General features: G+C 37.6%; 1 protein-coding gene across 2 annotated transcripts in view; it reads right to left on the bottom strand.

Moving 5' to 3' along the window:
• GPR158 (G protein-coupled receptor 158) overlaps positions 1 to 20643 on the bottom strand; it is a 196289-nt gene that overhangs the window by 54084 nt on the left and 121562 nt on the right. The gene's annotated exons all lie outside the window — the stretch shown is intronic.

A 20643-nucleotide genomic window follows, 5' to 3' on the forward strand; every position in this document is an offset into this window, starting at 1 on the left:
ATTTACTAGGTTACACTTCAAAGTTCCTCCTTCTAATAAACCTAGCAAAAAGTGAGCTGCTCTTTTTTTTCTCTCAACCACTTTCAGTCAAAAATGACAGCACTGGCCTCTCCCTGTCTGAAACCCCAATATCTCAATGTCATATTTGACTTTTTCCTCTTCTTCCCCATATGTTTTCACTGAGCCATACCAAATCTGTCTATACATCAACACTTTCTGAACAAGAATAACATTTTTGTTCACTTATAGATTTCTCCAATTGCAACAACAGGAAGGTCCTACTGACTGAGTTCTGTTTCACATCCCTCTGCTTCCCAATGGATGCTCCTGCTCTTCCCTCAGTACTCCAGCCACACCTTCTTTCTTCGAAATTCATTGCTGCTTTCTTCTTAAGTATTTCACTAATTTCTTTTTTTGTGTTTTTTGTTTGTTTGTTTGTTTGTTTGTTTGCTTTCTATCTCACTATCAAGGCATTAATGTGCAACCCAGGCTGCTGCCTACCTGTCTCTACGATTCCTCCCAGACAACCCATTTGTATTCTCCTTTCAATGCTGCCCTGGCCAGCTTCCAGCTAAGAGATCTTCCATCTTTCAGCTGTGCTTGTAACTTACATTTGTGCACACATGACGCTGCCTGTTCTCCATTCTCCCCACCCCAGCTCATTTGAATGTTACAAGAAAAGCTTTCAATTTAATAATCCAAGAGATGGGTAAAAAGATCTGTCACGTTCTTAGGCTGAATTCTCAGCCTTGGTGCTGAGAATCATGCGTATGCAAACCGTAGCATCTGGATGTGACCTAGACTGCTCTAGAACTGCTTGTAAACATGAAGGAGGCAACACTGGAGACAGAAAGGCCTTTCTCTGCATCTATCACATACCACACGTGAGGCCAACACTCAATAAACAGGAACATAACACCAATTCTGCAGGTGTCCTATGCCATCATTATCAAGCAAAATGCCACCCCGATATAAAGCAGGGCTGCTTGGATGGTGGACTCGGACACAGTGTGAACCAGGAGTACATTTCTGCTGCTTTTAACAGATGTTGTCCCTTGTGGGGATGATCCCATGTTCCTTCCCCCTCCGCTGGCAACACCAGGAGCCCACTGTCCCAGGGATTTGCTGTGCACTGCCTTTCCCCTACCTCCAGACCCTGCTTGGTCCAGCAAAGCTAGAGACGATGCATCCCACCTGCCTGACCAGAACCTGTAAAACACCACCATGGACTGTAGTACAAATTAATTGCGTAATCCTGATATAGAGAAAGAAAACACTGAAACATTTTCGGCCATCTGCCACAGCCTCATTTAGAGTCACTACATTCTGGCAGTAGAGGTAGTATTGTGACTACCGGCTGCCACATGATATTATTTTCCTAAGTAAATGCTTTTCTATGTGGGGATTCAAGCCCAGGATATTGGCCAAAAGCCCAGGACTAGGTCCTCTGGGTGACACAGACATAGTTAGGAGAGCGGGGGCAAAAATGGCAGATGTGAGCTGAGACAGAGTGAGCTAGGGGAAGCTGCTGTGCTTCACTGCAATGTTTGTTGGATGGATGGTGGGTTTTTGCAGCAGAATCAAGCTATTTCTTTAAAAAAAAAAAAAAAAAAAAAAAAAAAGATTGCTTGTTGAATCAAACCAGGGTGCAAAATTTCATCTGCTTTTTTCACTGCTGTAGGACTGACAGTGTTTCAAGGTAGACATTTTCTGGGAATCTGATGAATTCTGCATGCAGCAAAAGGCCTGCCTCTTGGAAGATCAGATGGAAAAACAAATTACATCCACACACCCATGAACATGCTTGTGTAAATCGAGCATCCAGCATGAAGTTGCTCAGAAAGACTTGAATTTTAGTAATGACCTCTTATCCTAATATAACCACAGTGAAGTCTGAAGCATTAACCTGCCTCCTGCGGTTTGCCAGGGGGGTAGAAACCATCCTGTTTCCATCTTTGATTCTTCCAAACCAGAAAAACAAAGCCAAAAAAACATAGACATGCAGGGACTCTGAACATTTCAAAGTGGATCTGAAAGCAGAAATTTTCAGATGATTGAAATGGGAAGGTCTGAAAACTTTCCAGGCACACAATTTTCTGAACAAGGGCAACAGCTCTCTCTGCCATGAAAACTGACACAGCAATTTTATCTGCAGTTGCTTGTTGAAATATTAACTGCTTGTGTCTAGAAAACCTCATTGATTTGCACTGAACCATTTGTATGAGCAGCTGAGGCATTTGGCTAGCTATCAACCAAGAAAGCACCACTTCAAATGCATCACGGTGGGAGCTGGCATGTGGCAGCTAGCTAGGAAGGCTGCAGAGGCAGAATTATGTTGGTGAAAACTGTTCCCATTTCCCCATTTCAATGTAGACGTATTTGAACTACTCCTTTGCCCAGTGGTCAAGCACATTGTGGAAGTTGACAGAGATTCAGTCCAAGCCTGACCCCCTTTTGGGTCTTTTGAAACTCTCTTCCTATGTTTGTATGATGGACGATAGTCACAGTGCTCTCCCAGGCTGCCAACATCCATTTCTACCCACTCTTCTGTAAGCTACATGTGGTCTAGCATGAACCAAGGCTTTGAACAGCAAGAATTACTGCACTTAATGTTTTTGCTTGCTTAGGCTTTCCAGAAGCTTATTCTAAGAATGTCATCCCCATTTCCATCAGGGCTCATTGGGATGTTCCGCTGACTACTGTCTCTAAGCTTTTGTCACCATTAAGTCCCTTACAATCACAGTAAATTTTAGCGGCACAATATTTAAATTGAGTAATCTTTAAAGGATCAGAGCCAAGGGGCTACAAAAGCACTGTCCTGGAAGCTCAGTACACCAAAAGCCATGCTCAAGCTTTTGATTTGAGTGGGATCACATTCTTTTAAAGAATACACGTAATTTTCACTTTTTGCTTTTATAATGCATTAGACCATGCTAGCAGCATAAATCTCAACAAAAATGCTTAGAGATTTTGCTGATGGATGCCACAAAACCTATTTACGATCCATGAGGAAATGTGATATCCTTTGTTTCACCAGCTCCTGAAATCTATTTAAATACTAGACACCAGTTTCTGTTCATTAAAGAACAAAGATTTGAGGAAAAAATATTCAGAAACCAGAAGAGAAGTCAGCCAGTGCCTGTTCATGTACTAGATACTGCAGCTGTGAGACCATGAAGCCATGTGGCTCACATTTGCCGTTTGGACAAATGGATTCAGATGTTTGCTTTTAACCTCAACATGTTTTGAGCTTTTATTACCCTTGCCAAAACATCGTCCCAGTAGTCACACTACCACTTCCGAAGTCAGAGATGAGAAGACTTTCTAAGGTCACCAGGTAACAGTAAAGAGCACTTAGAGATGGAGAGTTAGAGACATGGAAGAGAGCCTTAGCTTGCTGACACAGCACTCAGCAAGCCCAGTCATTCAGCTGGCATGATGAACAGATACATACACTGTCTAAAAACAATGGCTAAAGTCAATACAGGATCCTCACCCACTGTGGTAATTTTTTGTTATCAGGACAGATAGGAAATAACAGTGCAAAGAGAACCTATGCTGAACAATTTAAAGCTCAAAAGCATACCAGACATGGTCCTTATGAAAAAGGAGCAAATACATGAGTTTTATAGCTTCAGTGTCATTGTTTCTTGAAAGAAAAACAGCATGTAGAAAGATTCACTAAAAGAAAAGAAAAAAAATGAAAAGAAAAAAAAAACACCGTATAAGACCCCTGCAATACTAACAGTGAGTAATATTTCTTTTGTTTTTCAGATTACCATTACTGTGCACATTGTGAGAAGACTAACTTTGCTTTCACCTAGGGTACCAAATCCAGGTGAAAATATTTTAATACCATGCAGCTCCACAAGGAGCACTGACTGGGAATCAGTCTGCCTAAATCAGGCATAGATTTTCTGCCTAAACTGTAAGTGACTAGTAAATCAAAATGCAAAAGTTCCATAGATAACCCATGGATAAACCTGGTATCCTTGAGAGCCTTGAAGAAATTCAGAACTTCAGTTTCTTGGACAGAATCTTGACCTAAAGACTTCAAATACACATCTCCACTGACTAGAAAGGTACTTCAGCATTTATTTTAGAAAAGTTGCTTCATTATATGTCAATTAAAAGCCTACACTAGGAGGACTGAGCGTATTGTAGACAAGTTGCTTTTTACTTCAGTTCTTAAGCCATAAGAATATCACAGATAGATCAAAAACTCATTTTTCTTTGCAGTCATCAAATTTCTATCATCCATGTTGAGAAAGAATATGCAATACTATAATAACTCAACAGATCATAAGTCATAGAACAAATAATTTTAAAAATATTAGGAAGTGACAGTGCTACAAGTTCTAAACCTAAATATTAAAATTTTTGAGTAGGGCTTTAACACAAAAATCCCAAAGAGAGAGGCTAGTTCACCTTTCAACTATTCTTATTTTTACCAGGTTAGATAAATAGAAATGAGTTATCCATGTTAGTTACATGGAAATGGGATACGGAGCTTAGAACATAAGCTACAACATCATCTGGTTATGGATCTGAGGTGAAAGTCATCTACTTTAGAAAAAAAAAAAAGATGCAAAAGTACTATTTTTTCTTATTTTCAAATAACCAAATTTCTCCTGTGTTAAGTTAACCTTTACAGAAACCTTTAAAGGAAGATTACCTACTTTTTACTTAACTTTTTTTTTTTTTTCTTTTTCCCTGCAAGTACTCTGCACAGCTCAATGCAGGATGTGACACAGCCATTTAAGATAATGCCTTTTGGGCTAATTCCATTAACAAGCATCTAGGAGAAACTGTGAAGAGATCTATCCGATCTGTTCCACTGCCCAGCACCATCTGCCCTTGCCTGGCCTGTCTCTAGGCAGTTCTGCAGCAAAACAAGCCACCAGACACTCCAAGAGCTCTTTCCGGCTCCCACATTTGCCTTTGACATACAACTCATCCTCTCAGTATCCTGCCGTGTCTTTGAGATGGGCATTCTTTTTTCTTCTGCCATGTTTGAATAGTTTCTTTCAACATAAAATAACCTCCAGGATAACCTACTATATCAAGTCACCTATTAATGCTTCTGTGCTAATAGTGAGAAGGGATTTCCTGCACCAGAGACACTGTTTGCAATATTAGATAAGCTTGCCATCCAAACTCATAACAGTCTGGCACTATGCTTTCTAGAAAAGGGACCTATCCACTTGTACGCAGGCAAGTTGCCATCTTCACAGATGGGCATGAATGAAGGCATTCATGAGCCTATGTACACTATGGGCATCACATACCACTGTTCAAAACATGATTCACAGCTCAGAGCATCTGCTTAAATATTAGTGAATGCACAACTCATTATCCAATCCCAGACTACCAACAAATATTTCCGGTGCAACTACACAAAACGTTTCAGGGGTATGATAACAGCTGAATATTTTCTTAGGCTAATTAAATAAGTGCACTTCCTTCCATCTCTATCTCATTTTTCTTAAACCACATGTACTTTTTAAGCCATAATATTTTACTCTGCTAGACCTATGGACACACAGTACCATAAAACCCTGTTATCCTTGCAAATCTACAATTTTAAAGCAGAGTTGTGCCAGATCATTAGCTCAATGTCTCTATAAAGCACACGGCTGCTGCAGGAAACCACGATTACTACTCAGTAGGTTTTATTCTTGCCTCTGAATTGGAATGGAATCAATTCCTCAGTACAAAGTGTTGGAGACACTCTGCTACTGGGGGCAACGCATTTCAGACAATATGCACATCAAAACCAAAATCCTTATGGCTGTGTAAGATGTTTTGGTTTTCATAAAAGAAGACAAGTTCTTCCTAGCCACCCAAACAGTCCAGCTTGAAACAGTCTACTGAAATCCTTTCAGTACACTTTCAACTGTAGCTGTTTTTTTCCCATTTCCTGTCTTAAAATATATATTAAACCTCGAGCTACATTTCAGCAAAGACAAATCTTGCCTGTATAGTCTTTTGGAAGACCATGATGCAGTATAAACATATAACCATCAGCATCAGTGTAAGATGCAAAGACAGACTTTTAGAACTTGAGTCACCAGAATGCATTGCTATAGCTAATTTTTATCATACTTCAAATTCATCCTCATCCGGCAGTAACAGCAGCTCTCTAAGGCTCTTTATGGAACTTATTTTTTTACAGTGAAGCTCATTTGGCTTCCTGAGAGATTTATTTGGTGATTAAGTAAACAGAACCTTCAAGATAATTCTGATTTGACACAGGACTGTATACTTAGAATGTCTTTTTATTGAGATGTATCTTCAATTATTTTCCTTCTTTTTCCCCCGTTTGTAAGCCAAATCTCAGCTAACACTGGACATGACACCTCTGAGTAGGTTGTTTTGAAGAAAATGAATGTCCATGTGAACTCCAAGTGCTGCCATATCTTTCCTCCAATTTGAAGAGAAACAGTGGAACGTCACAGATCCTACCAGGTCTGGAAATATCTATTTATATCTAACCTGAATGCATAGTCTCAAAATGCATTCATTTGCCTCACATTCTTTAATACAGTTATCCTAACAGCAACCCAAACAGCCTCAGAAGTCATTTCCTGAAGGTTTGAGAGTTGTCTGATCTCAGCACTTCAGAGACTGAGCAGGCCAGATGTGGACTTGGCTGAACACATAATCAACATATAACCAGAGAAAGTTTAAAATCTATTTAAATTAAGATTTTTAATATGAGAAACAATTATTTTGTCTGAAAACATAAAGTCCTCCAGAATCCATCTAGCTAAATGTGCACTGGGGAAAAAAAAAATTCCTTACATATGTAGGTTACACACACAGCCTTGAAGCACAAAATTAACCTATTGTACAGTAAATATTATAATTGAGCTGATTCTGTAGGTATTTAGGAGCTAGCCAGGGAGGTAGGAGCTTATGACCTCACTGAAAGGCACCTACTCAAAAAGTATCTGGCTCCCTGCCTTCAAAAAGAGGAGTTTAAAGTGTTAAGAGCAGTGTGGATCACATAGAAGCTCTGCACTCTTTTATTTGATGTTTCTTCTTCCTAAGACTTGTGCACAAAGGCCTTGGATTACTTTCCAGTTAAATATTGAAATATATGTGAAAATCTGGGTTTCTTGATCAAATTGTCAGGTTTTGAGTGCAGATTATTTGACACGCTTTGTTAGCAGCAACAATAAAAGCATAAAATAACCAGATGGGACGCTTCCACAAGAAGTGATAAGCAGGTGGGAGCAGGGGCTTCAGCCACATTCATACTAAGGATGAGAAAAGAAGCACAAGCGAAGTGTAGAGGAGAAACTGAACTTATTAGTCACTCAATAACTTAATTTTTATGGATTTGTGTTACATTCAAAAACATAATGCAAAGTAAATAGGAATAATTTAATCAGAATGCTTTATATAGGCAACAGGTATGTATGCATAAGCATGTTTCAAAAATTGTTCACGCCAATGCAGAATTAAAGAAGTTGAAAATCAAAGGAAGTTGCAAAGTCAAACTATCATCTAACTAAACTAGATGTTCCCTCCACCAGATAACTTCTGCAATCCAATGATTTCTTTCATCTCTTCATATGCATTTTTTTACTGTGACATGCCACTTGGGTAGATGACAACGGTAAACCGAATGTCCTAGTTTACCTACTTCATATGTGAAAAAAATAGAAAATGTTCTTGTTGTATACACTACTCTAATCTTTTCTTAGCAAAGATCTGGTCACCTGAGAAGCAGAAAGAGAAACATCTTAAGGAGCTGAAAGATCTCAAATGAAAAAGCCATTTATTCAGCACAGTCATCTGCCAAATACTTGAAATGTATTAACAACAGTGTTGAGTACACTAGTCTCATTTTATGAATAAAGAAATGCACCATGCAATACAATATTTTATTGAAAACAAGGAAAATCTACCAATTCATTCTAAGACCATCTCTGTGATTTTAAGGAAAAGGAACCTTTTAAAAACATAATGGTAAAGTAGTCTACATTAAAATAAATCTTGCAGGAGCCGCCGCTATCTTAAGACATAACAGACTAAATTATTCAGAGCAACTTGCCAAGTATTCTTAATGCAAGACACAGGTCATAAAACAGACCTGCATAGACTTTTGCATTTCATTACAATAGGGCTGAAATCTCTACAAATCTAAAGAGAAGAGTTTTATGTGAGCATTTTCAAGTAGTGACTTCTACTTGTGAAAAATTAAACATGCAGCTATTTAAAGTTCTAAAATACCTTATCTCCTACAAGAGTGGTTCTAATCTTATATTAATCTAACAGGTCAGTGCAGCATTTAACACCGAGTTTGTGAGAGGACACTACTGGATGGATTTAGTTCTTCAGGAATTCCTCCTTCCTGACTGGGTGCTCTCTCTGAATTATACCTCAGGCAGGTTCACAAGAGCAGGCAGAAATTTTATTGACACCACGTTTTAAGATGGTGACTTGGAAAAGATAATGGGGACAGAGCAGGTCTTTGGAACATTCTGTTAAACCACAGCAAAGAGGAGGACACAGGACTGGCTGTTACCCTCTGCAGTGAAGTTTTTATTGGTATTTATTTTGACATTAATTTAGAAAACCTCTCTCCACAAAATACCAGCTGGACATCTCCAGGCAGCCAGCGCTGATTAGTTTACTGCAGACATCACTGCTGGAACTATCGACTTTTCATTTTCAGCTTATGTATCTGTAGCAAGAACAGCAGCGGGGACAAGCCAAAGGCCACGGCGTAACAAACCACCAGAGGACGCAGTGGGAACATTCCTCCTCTTTATGTTCCCAAATCAAGAGTGGACACCTGTCTGGGAAATCTGTGTCAGATAAACTGCAGCTACTGGCTTCAGTAGAGAAGTTAACTGGGTAAATTGTGAAAATGAGTGACATACAGCAGCACAGATGACATGATCTATGATAGCACTGGTCTTAAATCTACATTAACCTTATAAAAAAAAACGTCATTAAAATTCCATGGAATTAACAAAGTCCAGAAGAAACCAGCCACAGCTGCAAACTCAAAATTCACTTCATAATAGAAACAATAGAAATAGAAAAGAAACACAATTTATCTTCCCATTGACATTCTTTTCTCATATCATAATGATATGAACATTGTTGCCTTTCAAAAAAAATTGCAGACAAATGGCTTTGCTAAGAGGGCCAATGCATTCAGGCTCTTTAGCTCTAGCCAAAAGGAAAATTTTTGTTTTGAATAAATCCAGACAAATATTTATGGTGTGTTGAGCAGATATTGAAAAATTATTATGATAGAGAAATGAAAAGAAATTTAGAAAATTAAATTTCTAATTGATTCAAAATATCAGACTCTCTAAAGAAGCTCCACTCCTCCCTGCAGCACTGGAGCAGAGCAGCCTGCAGAACCAGCCCTCCTCTGCACAGAATGTAGGCACATTTGCTATCGGTCCTCTTCTCTGGAAACAAAAACATCCATAGTAAGCAACCAGATACCCATGGATGGCTCAGGGATGCTGCAAAGTAGTAGTTCAATAGTGGCCTAATAAAGGAGAAGCCAACATGATAAATTTATTATTGGGATTAATACCATGGTGGTCTGAAAGAGCTGGGGACTGAACTCAGTGATGGAGGAGACCTTTCTTCTTATATGTTCCCAAGACAACTCTTCTCCAAATTTTCATTAGCTTTTTTTTTTTTTTTCCACAGAACTTCCATTCTGTGATGTATTACTGCCATTCTGGTTCTTAAGTGTGGAAAGAAAAGAAAAACAATCATCTCTATAATCAGAGTGCAGCTGAGATTCACTGGAAGCACTATAGACAGAGTATATTCAAGGAAACATGCTTCTCACCTCCTTACTGCATTTAGGCTACAGAGTGCAGGTAAATTGGGACGAGCACAATTCCTGCCTTCCTATTTTCATTGTCAGTAAGCCATTGAAAACATAATAGAAATAAATTCTGTCATAGCAGGTTTATTGTTTGTAAAGCACCCGGCACACTTCTGACCATTGCTCTTGCTACCTATGAAGGGCTGGAAGTTTTAGACTATTTAGAAAAGTTAATTTCACAGGTCAGAGCTGCCAGCTCTTGACATATCAACTTGAATACAGAGATAGCTGGGGCCTTATACTCCTTGCCATCCATAGGCAAGATACTGCCGGATCAACTTATAAATAACATTTACTCTTTTAGGGACAGGATTTCCTAGCTTTCATGAAGTTTAAGCAGCATACTTAACCCTTAACTGGAGAAGTCTGACCCACCAGCCTTTTAAGTCCTTGTATTAAGGTGAACAAATAAGTCTCAGGAGACCCGAGTTCTACTTTTGCACTTGTCATGGAGTTTCTGAGGAGGAAAATATTCTTAATAAAAGCAGTATAGAAGCAAATATTTGGATGGCACAAAAATCAATGCTTTCACAAAACTTTGAGATTCTATAGATTGTAGATATATAATGATACTGTGGTGTTCTAGAATTTGATTCTGTGTGTATGGTTATGTGTTTGCTTATGAGAGGATAGTTGTAAATAACGCATTAAATCTTTTTTGATGCAAGTTCTACATGTATAAATGCTTCCTAATCTTTTTTCCATTTTATGCACTTCTGTTTTTGTACATATAAAATTAATCACCTACTTGTATGAATAATTATATATCCCTACATTCCCAACAGAGAAACAGCTAAACTGTATGAGATTCTAACCTGAATCTAACAAGCAGCTTCAGTCAATAGGTTAAAGAAATCATATGCTAGCTCATCAGGTAGTAACTAATAACTAATAACTAGGTAATAGTTATCATTCACAACACTGGCACAAGGAACACTAAAAACAAGAATAGATTTTAGCCATTTTTGTTCGTTTGCTTTATCTAGCTCAGTTTACCAGTTACTACTATTTTAAACTGTGGGTCTCAAAGGAAGCAAAGACCTTTACAAGAATTCAACTGATGAAATAAATGGGCCTAAAACACAACATAGGTTTTGTAGATTTTAAGTTAATAAGGAATGCAGAAACACAAAAATAAGATGACAATGAAGGTAACACATGTACTAGACTATCAAGGGCTGTGCTCTGAACGGACACGTGTTAGTTCCATTAGAGAAGAAAAATGCAAAAACCTTAAAATGAAAAGCAATGATGTCAGACGAGCCATGCTGAACACAATCTGTCAAGAAGCTCCCTAGTGTGGCAGCAGAAGCTCTCTATCAGCAACGTACCTGGATAAACTCAGAGAAGCCTAAGAAGGATTATTTTACAGATCTCAGGAGGAATATTTCTTCAATAGTACAAGAACAGCACACTCAACTCTGAAAGAGCAGTCTTCAAAAGCTTCAGCACATGTAGGTGGCAACCAACTAAAGTGAACAACAAATCAGAACAGAAATCTTCCCCTAGGAAATGCTGCGTTTAAGTGGAAAGTAGGAGAGATGGATCTCAGAGCATATCTTCAGGAAATTGTATGTGGACTTGAAAAACTTTAAGGAGTCTGTGGAGGTCACCGAGTAGTTGGTGAGAAGTTTGAACTATAATCGTGCAGGAAAGATGGGAGTGAGATGAAAGGGGAGTTGCAAAATTTGAAATATGTGACTGGGGGAAAATAAAGGTGATAAATTCTCCTGCTCTGGAAAACAAAGTTTCATTACACCTCAGCAATTTGTATTGCTGCTCATCACCTGAAAAATCAATAACCGTAAAATCCCTAAGGGATAACAGGCACATCTCATCTCCCAAACATTGTATCTGCTAACCTTTGCATGCATTCTGGTTTTCCATAAAACTGTATTGGCAAATGCACAAGTAAACATATTGATGAATTCTTTATTGTCTGACATAGGCAATTTCTTTTTTCAGAAACAGATAAACCACAAAAACGATTGAGATGTAAGGCTGCATTTCATGGGCCTATCTTTGATCTTTAATGTCTTTTTCAGTTGTCATTATAAACTTAAATCCTCTCTCTCACATTATATGAAGCCTTTTCAGGCCCCACAGATTTGAACAGAAAAACCCAGAGCAGTATTAGCACCTGCGGTTTGTTTTCCTGAAATATGCTTTCTCTTTACATAGGGTTTGGGGTTTTATGATTAAAATAGCTTTTTATTTCAAAGATGTAAAATAACTGTAGATAAATAAATTGTGGGTAAGACAAAGTAACTCAGAGGAGCCATTTTTTCATTATTTTAAAAACTCAGTAGGATTAGAAAAAGCAACACACCTGTATTGAGCACAACAACTAGCAGGTTTCTAGGAAAGTGCTTGAGAGTTAAGGCTGTCAATTTGTAAAATAACCATGTTCAACCTGTGCTGTTCCAGTGATAACTCTTCTTGTTTGGTACTCCAGGGTTATGTACCAGTTGTTCTGAACTTTTACTCAGTTCTTCATTTATTTTGTGATCGATCTTGTGCATAGGTGATCAATAATGCTTGGGTGTTACTTAAACATTAATTGGAGCAGGTATTAGAAACCAGGTCTCCCCTTCCTCCATCTAAGTAACCTTGCCAATAGGTAAAATACCTTCCCTACTACACTGTAATATTAATATTTATGTTGTGCTTATACCTGTACCCTCTACTGCTTAATGAAGAAATGGAAATGAAGCAATAGCAGCATAAAAGGCTGAAATGCTTTTCATGCTTGAATATCTTAAAACCCTAGTGCTAAAACTTTTGTCAAGATGGTAGAAGTTGGTATCTCCTGAGACAGTGGGGGGAGCTTAACTCGAGTGTCACATCAAGAATGAAAATACTGGCAAGCGGGATATTAGGTAAAAAAAAACCAACTATATAGTATAGGTTGTATTTTACCACCCATACTTAGTAAAAAAAGGGCAAGGTTTGCATGGTTCACCCAAAGACAGGGCTCAAATCTGCAGGCCTTTGTGAAAGAAGGCATCTTCCCCTTCACAAAATCTAGGCCTTGTCTGAGAGAGGCAGATCACAAACCACAAACCTCTCTCTTCAGTGTGTCCAACAGTCTGAGTTAGCTACCTCCAAAGCAGGCGTGCTGGCTTCTGTGTCTCTGGCTCTGAGCACACACCTCTTTACCATCAGGAGTACACAGGCCCCACTTGACCTCAAGGCACAAAAATTAGGTGCTGCAACCTGGAGTTGCAATGCCTAATGCATCAGAAGCTGAGTCCTGAAAAGACTTCCCCTGTTAAAAGTTGAAGCTGTATTATGAAAACAGTCCATGCAGATGGCCCAACTATTCAACCTTCTTGGTCTCCACCTTTCTGAAACACTGGAAAAAATAGCTAAAACCAGTACCTGCCAGGTTCTCACTTTTTGTTGTGGCTGTACAATAAAGCTTAGAAATAGCACTCTTCCAGCTCTTATTTGCAGTCCTGACACATCTCGCTTGCACAGTCCACAAAATGTGCTCATTAGCAGATCAACATAAAACAGCAGAAAGAGAATTTCTTCAAATGTTTCACTCCTTTCTGAGCACAGGGGGAGTCCTCCAAACAGTCCAACAATTTATCAAGGAAGAGGTCCTCCCTCTACCATGACGGACATATTCTGCTGCGTTTTGTTGCTAGGCAGTCCTCTGCTTTTAATGATAATTTATTATTATTATTATTATTATTAAACAGGTGCCAGGCTGGTAAAATAGATAGTTAGAAAGATAGACAGCAAGGAGATAAAATACTGAGTATGTAATATAATACCCAATACCTGAGACTGGCCAGAACAAATATCTACAGAACTGCACTTACAGGAGGTGCTGACAGTACTCAGAAGGCCATGACCTCCCTTTTCTTCAAGGTTCTTGAACACTCACTATATATATATCACAACTATTTATGATTTAAAACAAATTCATTCAGGCAAAATTTGACAGGATTGTTTGTGACATGTCTGAGAAAAATGCATTACTTCAGACTGTCTAAGGAAATGAACCTAGCAGACTGCCCTGTGTTACAGTACAGTATTTAATCCACTATAGGAAAGACATGCATGGAGGAAAAAAAATGTTATTTGAATTTGCTTAGGTGACCACAAAATCTCAAGAAAGTCTGCCATGGTCTCTAGACTTAATAGCGTACTCAGTACACAGATCAGTTTCAACCAGTTAAAACTAAACCTTACTTGGATTTAGCTCAAGGTTCCACATTTCTTTTTTTTCATCTGTTGAAAATAACACAGAATGACTTTTCCCAAATTTACTGTCTTCTCAATAATTCATCCTCCATCAACTTGCTTGTTTCATCTGAACATTGTTGGGGGTTTTGTCATAATATAAACAATAATACATTCTAATTATGGTATGAAAATCTGATTAGCTATCTCCTATGAAATTAATGTCAAGTCTACAAGTTCTTGATCACCTCTGATGACTGCTATATACACTGGAGAGTCAAAACAGAAATGAGTACATTATTTGATATGAAAAGGCTTTTGACGTTATCAGGTTAGCAGCGTTACTAGACACTTGAGGAAAGCCTAATATACTGGAGGTATCTTTTCCAAATGCTGTATATATTGATGCCACTTAACCTAAACAGAGAAGGTATCATGCCTAAGAAAAGAAGTGCTCGTTATTTTTGTGCTATTCCTACAACCAACACAGAACTCAGGGTTGGGGTCAAAACAAATCAAGTCTCTTTGCCTGTAAACCTAGTAGTGTTCTGTGTCTTTTGGTTCCAGAAAAGTCACAAAAAGAACAGCTAAAAATCTAATTTAGACTTTTTTGGTATTCTTGGTGACATTTGAAATTGGCAACATAACAGGCAAACGCATATACATTACTAAATCTACTAATTTAAGATTTACACTGTAAGCATTTATGGTACTGATTCAGCTGTCTTCCAAAATTCCTGGGCCTTCATAAATGGAGCATATAATTGTCTAACAGTGCAAATGTTGAATTAATGGTTGATATACTTAGGGTTTAACAAAACTTGTTATGGCAGCATTTTGCCTTCTCTTTTTGTAGCAATGACTGGTGATTACTTGAATATAGAGTGCCTGCTACAATGGTACTTGAATGTAGATTGCCTGCTACAATGGCAGTAACTTATTTAGATTATGATTTCAAAGATGTAAATATGCCTCGAGGCTTGGAAAGTAGATACAAGTTTAATAAATATGGATATAAATAGCTAACTAAATAACCCAGCACACGGATTTTTGCAGATTAGCTCTTTATAGGTTTCAAGGCAATGCCATCAATAAAGAGAGAAAAAAAGGATCAGCTGACTGCATGGGCCAGGAAACTCTGCCAAAGAGTTTCAAAACAGCATTTCAATGATTCAGCATGCTGGTGATTTTGGATTAGGAGTTTAAGAGAGTGAACTGAACATTAAGAATACTTGCTCTGTACCCCAATACATGTTATATTTGAGAAGGATTAGGCTAGTTAACAAAATAAACAACATTAGTAGATGTAATAATATACTACTGTAATATATAAAATTATTTTGGACTCTGACTAATCTGACAACTTGCACACTTGAACAGTCATGAAGAAGAGATCTGAAGATCAAAGCTACAAGCTAATTTAAAAATAGTGATTATTTTAACAATTTTCCTACAGAAAAATCCCAAATTTGGAAGGAAGATAAAAATTCGGAACAAGATACAATACTTGAAGGAGAAGTGGAAAGGACTTCCATGTGACAACAAAACTTCTTTTTTCATGAATGTCATTATAGTCTGTATAGGTACCAGCATATGCTATACAAAATCTAGCTGCTGAATATACAGATAACAGTATTAATTTATTTCAATGAAAATGGCCAAAGAAGTCTTGACCACCCAGGAAAAGTAGTAAAAATATGCTCTCATCAGAAAAATAAGCCAAACCAAGAACTGAAGATGTCCCTTTCTCCAAAAATGCTTCTGCACCAAACTTCATACACACAAAGGAGAACCCAAACTGGTTGTAATATGCCCTCAAACAGCAAATGTCTGCAGTGGCGATGTGTTGCTGCCTTAGTGGAACTCAGCCACTGTAGTAGCAGAGGCTACAGTTTCTTATGACAAATTCATACCATAACTTTACCCAACCACAAAGCACAAGGATTTCAGCACATCCAAGGAACATGCTGCATTCATGGCGGATCTGCACGTGTGAACCCATCTGACGCACCCAGAACAGTTCAGAATTAATGTGTATGGACATTATGGCTATGTTTTGCAGCTCCTGTGGGCTCAGCCCTCCAGTAGTAGTAATGCAAGAGATTACTTTTCAAACCAATGATCCTAATACTGAAACAGTTCACAGGTGCTCCAAATGACTGCTTAGGTACACTTTTAACTGCTTTTTGGCTACCCACAAGCCAATCTCACACTGGACATACAAAGCGAGGACTTTCTACTGTCTGCAGTACATAAGAGGAAAAAAGACAAGTAAATGGTAGTCCTTTCTCACCAAGAGAGCTACGACATTTGAGGAATTACTTTAACTTCAAGACTTACGCTTTACTGTTAAGTTTAACTGCAGGTTAAGACTCTCTAGTGGGAGTGGTGGATTTTCTTCTTACTCCAGGATTCCTCACTGCTTTGTTTACCATCTAACTTCTCATCATGCAAGTTGGGTGCAGCTCCACAGAACTTAGTAGAGTACATCTGAAATACAATCCTTGTGGAACTGGAATCTGGCCTTTTTCTGTTAGTATTTTTATGGTTTAATCTTCTCAAGCCTAAAACAAATATTCTCAGATCTTTCTGAAAGTATACCTAACTTCTCTAGCAGTATAAAAATAATTGCATATTACCAGACCTTTGGGAGGATAAGAAATTTACCATCAAACATGTCCTTCCTCACACTTTTAATAAAATATTTTTAAACACTTTCATTGTTATTATTAGTAACAGCCATTTGTAATGTGATTCTTATTCATTGATCAGGACCCTGCTTTGCAAAGCACAGCTAAGTCAAACAACCCTGGACCAAGGAGTTCATAATTTAAATATGAGAGGAGAAACCACATGTCAATACAGTGGAAGCACAAAGAAAGTATAAAAAATTTATCTTTTACAATTATGTAAGTGGTGGTTCAGGAAAGGAGAAGAAAGCTTGCAAGGAGCAGTGAGAAATAACTATCTACGCAAGCAAAGATCAAGCACACAATGTACAGTCTTTGGGTTTACAGATACCTTCTATAACATGTTATTGCGACAATGAAAGAAAAATCAGCACCGTATCAAGGTACAAGATGTCATTTCCATCTTGTTTTCATTTCTATACTATTTACTCAATTTTTTATTAATTTTCCTGTTGCTATGTTAGACTTTCGATCGTGTTTTAACTCAAAGTTCTCTATTCTGTTTTCTCGCTATTATCCTTTCCTTCTTCTCTTTATTACATTGCTTTAGCTTACCAAACAATATGCAATAAAGCTAAGAGCTTTAGCACCCTGACTTATATAAAGATTAACATCAAAGAATAATGAAACTTGTGGATGATCTAAATAGTTTAATATAAACTCAATAAATGATACACTGTGAGAGAACTGGGTAAAAATGTTATTTTCTTCCACTTGCAACTTTGTGGGCGATGAAAGAAAGTCTCATTACATCCTCTTATTTTCTATGTTCTTGGAATTGCTTTAAACATTTTGGCTTTGAAATCCTCCCATTTATTTCTGATAGAGCTTTGATTGAATTGACATATTTCTCTCTTTGCTCTTTTTTTTTTTTCCTCAAGAACATGTAAGACTTAGTGTACTGTATCATGACACTACAAGAAGTCTACTTCGGATTCAGATTTCAAAGAAAGAACACTATGTGGATGCTCAATATTGGCTGTGAAGGACACGATATTCCGTAACAGCTTCCTCAAAACTTGCATATATTTGCAGATCTATGCTTAGTCCCACAGATGCAGAGGCTCTCGAAATGGTTTGTATAAAACAACTTTTGTGGAAAATACTATTGCTTTTTCTATGTGGTCCTAATATACAGTGCTACGCAATGAATCAGAAGGTTTGCATCACATAGCAAAAAGTTGTTTCTTGCAAATACTAATCCCTTATTCTTGTGAACACTTTCTATTCCATCCCCAGTACTACTGTTATTTCTACGAACACAAAGCTAACCTCTCCCTTCTTGGTGTGGTGTAGTTTTAGACCCAGGAGCTACTCTATTCAATGCTTCATTTTCAGAAATCAAGTTCAGTTACACAGTGAACTTTTTACCTTCTGAACCCTAACTCTCCATTTTTTTTTAACCCTGGCAAGGATGACTCTACTGCATCATTCTTGATAATAGCTAGAGGAAATACAGCATATCTTATACACTAGTACTTGCTGATGGATTTGGATCATTTTATAGTGCACCTTCTATTTTATGTTGCAAATTTGTCTGTGCTCTTTTAAGTAGTTATGTTATTTAAGCTTTTAAAAAGCTAATTTCTTATTTACATCAGATGATAAGTGGTTCAGGGGCACTGATTTAAATCCCACAGACATCTCATCCCAGAGTTTAGAAGTTCAATTACAGTGCTACGCTGAAATGAAAACTTTCCACTAACACCATCATAATTATGTAAGATTTTTCCCATGTAAAGATTTCACTAGTTATCAAATCATTTTGCCTGTATACTGGAAATGGCTTAACAATGTTTAGCAGTTGGTATCAAAAAAACATTGTATCACTATCTGCATTGTCTATATTCTCAGCATGCAGAATGACTTGAATAAGAGCAGTCTCATCGTTGAGGGATGAAATCTCCCTTCTTAAGAATTTCTTCTAAAAACATCAACTTTTCTCTTTCTTTTTTGTAATGCATTGACTTTCTCAACTCTTCTAATCATTCTGAAATCATCACTTATATCATCACTTAAAGTAGATGGTTAGGAAGTTCGTAATACATTCACATGTTGAAGAAGAGAGACTGAGGAGAAAAACCAAGTGAGAAAAAATGCACATTTCTGCTACTGTAATATTCACAGTGAACAGGTTTTGAGATGGAGATTCTTTCCCTTTTCCTCTGTCTTGACTCAGAGGGCTCTGTCAAGCGACATGGAACTTGATAGGTAAAACACCGTGTTTTATCACTCAGTTGTACATATCACACCTGTCTGTTCCTTACCTTCAATATCTCAACCTCATGTTCCAAGGCATGGTGGGTTATCACAGCACCCTTTTCACTGGCAGCACAGGTTTATAATTGCACTCAATTTCATATAAGATACAGTTTGGTAGTATCAGATTATCTAAGCAAAGTCTACCTTAGGCATGAAATGCTTCTGCTTTCATTTTCCTTCAGATTCTTGTTAATGCATATCACAACAGCTCTGAACTAGGTAAGCAGACAAGAGCTGAGTCTAACTTCCATGTAACTGAGGAAGTTCAGCAAGATTTTTAAAGGCAATGTACAAGCCTTTCACTTGACCACATCTGTTGCTCCTTTGGTCTTAGGCATGAAAGCATGTATAAACAATGAGAAAAGACATTTGGTGGAAAAATACAAACATGCCCCTGGCTTTCACTGAAAGACACTTGGGTAACTGAAGAAGAATGACTGAAATCTATCTCCCACCAACACAAGGTCTCTCAGGTGCTAAACTAATTAGTGAAGGTTTAGGGACTGTGTCCTACTGAGAATATGTCAAATGTTGACTACAACTTTTAATATTTTCCTTTCTGGCACAATTCAAACCTGGCACATCTATAATATCAAAACCTTTTGACTTTAGTTTTGCAGTTTAATAAAAATGTAGTATATTATTTTTCATCATCTTTTCTGTAAATGTTGTCACATATTTTGAACTAATATGTGAATTAATACATGAGAACCTTTATTCATGTACTGATTTTTTCATATGCTTAAATCACCACAGTAAAATTTAAGCATTTTCTAAAATAAACGTTGTGTATATTGACTCAGTTCGCTTGCCCAGTCATCAGTGTGATCATCAAAATGTTTGCCTGAGAAAAATGGTTCCTATCATTTCTAGCCTATACACTACTGAGATTCAACAAATGTTGTATAAAATAATATGCGTGATCCTTCAATAATATTTCTTCCTGTTTTTTTGTTTGTTTGTTTTTACTATAATTAAGCAGAAACAAGGGGCCAAGTGAGGACTTTCACTAATTAGATTATCTATATCATCTACGAGGTATTCCTCAGTATTTCTTTGGCTTGCCTATGGTACTGTGGTCTGCCACCTAAGTGCCAGCCAAGCCTCTAATGGATTCACTTTGGAGAACAGAGCAAAGACAATGGGTTCATTATAGCCTGGTTCTAGGCAACAGTAAGGAGCATACTATTAATATTCCCAGTATTGTTTTCCTCTATATGAATTTACCCACATTTTACCCTTTGATCATTTGTATGTCAACACATTCTATGATCATAAATCATCTCCCCACAACTTTTAATTTTCAAATGCAGCAGATTTTTAACGTGTGCACATGGTTATACAGTTAATACCAGTTAAAAAGCCCTGCCAAAATACTGTGCATTGTTTTTCACAATTGTGGTCTGTTTTTATACTACTTTGAAGCAACAAGACAAGTGACAAGTAATGAAGACATTAGCTTTGGGTCTTTACCTACAAATTCTTACATATGCAAGTCACTGTCCTTATGTGAGTGACAGCGGCATTATGAGTAAAGGCCTTACTACTCTGACCAGAAGATTAATGTCAATGAATGAAGGGCTGACAAGACTGAAACACTGAAGTCCCACAATCCAGCAGTGCAAG

Source organism: Cygnus olor, chromosome 2 (genome assembly GCF_009769625.2).
Source record: "Cygnus olor isolate bCygOlo1 chromosome 2, bCygOlo1.pri.v2, whole genome shotgun sequence".
In the NCBI taxonomy this organism is placed as follows: domain Eukaryota; kingdom Metazoa; phylum Chordata; class Aves; order Anseriformes; family Anatidae; genus Cygnus; species Cygnus olor.